General features: G+C 37.3%; 1 non-coding gene across 1 annotated transcript; it reads right to left on the bottom strand.

The window, feature by feature from the left end:
* Positions 1-355: 355 nt before the first annotated feature.
* Positions 356-491, bottom strand: LOC128066309 (small nucleolar RNA SNORA43). Its single transcript, XR_008201210.1, has one exon. It is a non-coding gene; the product is annotated as a small nucleolar RNA SNORA43 (small nucleolar RNA).
* Positions 492-1,888: the final 1,397 nt, after the last annotated feature.

Here is a 1,888-nt window from a genome sequence, read left to right as displayed (position 1 = left end):
AATTTCTTTAGAACGATAATAATGATAGAATGATCCTAAATTCTAGACTCCAGGGTCTTTATTATTGAGATTTTATAATCCCTCACTCCTTGGGTTTTCCATACAACTTTTTTTAGTTTTAATATTAGTAACTTATTTTACTTATTCCAGTATCTTCAAAATATGATCACTTCAACATTCAATTAACATAAAAATAATTAATATTTTACATTTTTATATTAAATCCAATGTGAATTTAATCTTAAATAGCACATCTCAATCTGGACTAGCCTTCATGCTTTTTTTTTAAATTTTATGATTTTTTTAATTGAAGTATAGATTTTTAAAATTTTTTTGTTAGTTTTTTTTCTCTCAGCAATGTCTGGCTATAAACTATACTTAGTCCTCACTGTTATGAGCACTGAGTATAGAAATAGTTGCTTCCTCTCTGCCCCAGGGTCACAGGTGCAACAGGACAGCTGCTCTGATGATGCTGGCAGGTCCAATATGTGCAGAGCAGCTGAAATACAGTTGGTTTACAATGTGGCGATAGTTTCAGGTGCATAGCAAGGTGATTCAGTTTTTTATATACATACAAAGACTCTCATGCTGGGAGGGATTGAGGGCAGGAGGAGAGGGGGACGACAGAGGATGAGATGGTTGGATGGCATCATCGACTCAATGGACATGGGTTTGGGTGGACTCCGGGAGTTGGTGATGGACAGGGAGGCCTGGTGTGCTGCAATTCATGGGGTCACAAAGAGTCGGACACGACTGAGCGACTGAACTGAACACATATATCTATGTATATGTTCTCTTTCAGATTCTTTTCCATTATAGATTATTATAAGATATTGAATATAGTTTCCTGTGCTATACAGTAAGTCCTTGTTATTTATCTACTTTGTATATAATGGTGTACATCTATTAATCCCAAACTCCTAATTTATCTGCATCCCCCCATGTGTGGATGTGAGAGTTGGACCATAAAGAAGACTGAGCACTGAAGAACTGATGTTTTTGAACTCATTTTATCAAGGAGAAGACTCTTGACAGTCCATTGGACTGCAAGGAGGTCAAACCAGTCAATTCTAAAGGAAATCAACCCTGAATACTCATTGGAAGGATCTGAAGCTCCAATATTTTGGCCACTTGATGCAAAGAGCCAACTCATTGGAAAAGACCCTGATGCTGGAAAATATTGAGGGCAGGAGGAGAAGGGGGCAACAGAGGATTAGATGGTTGGATGGCATCATCAACTCAATGAACGTGAGTTTGAGCAAACTACGGGAGATAGTGAAGGACAGGGAAACCCGGCATGCTGCAGTCCATGGGGTTGCAAAGAGTCGGACACAACTGAGCAGCTGAACAACAATAACAACCCTTTCCTCGTTGGCAACCATAAGTTTATTTTCTATGTCTGTGAATCTGTTTCTGTTTTGTAAATAAGTACATTTATATCATTCTCTTGGATTCCATAAGTGATATCATGATATTTGTCTTTCTTTATTTGACTTCAATTAGTATGATAATCTATAGCTCTATCCATATTGGTACAAATGGCATTATTTCATTCTTTTTTATGCCTGAGTAATATTCCATTGTATATAAATACTACATCTTTTTTTTACCCATTCTTCTGCTGATGGGTGTTTAGGTTGCTTCCATGTCTTGGCTCCTGTAAATAGTGCTTCTGTGAACATTGATGTGCATCTATCTTTTTGAATTAGAGCTTTTGTCTTTTCTAGATATATGCTCAAGAACGGGATTGCTGGAACATATGGTACCTTCATTTTTAGTTTTTTAGGAACCATCATACTGTTCTCCAGCTGCACCAATTTACATTCTCATCAACAGCGTATGAGGGTTCCTTTTTCTCCACACCCTCTTCAGCGCTTATTATTTGTAG

Source organism: Budorcas taxicolor, chromosome 20, assembly GCF_023091745.1.
Source record: "Budorcas taxicolor isolate Tak-1 chromosome 20, Takin1.1, whole genome shotgun sequence".
NCBI lineage: Eukaryota > Metazoa > Chordata > Mammalia > Artiodactyla > Bovidae > Budorcas > Budorcas taxicolor.
The sequence above is the reverse complement of the archived record's forward strand: the minus strand, read 5'-3'. Positions and strand labels throughout refer to the sequence as shown.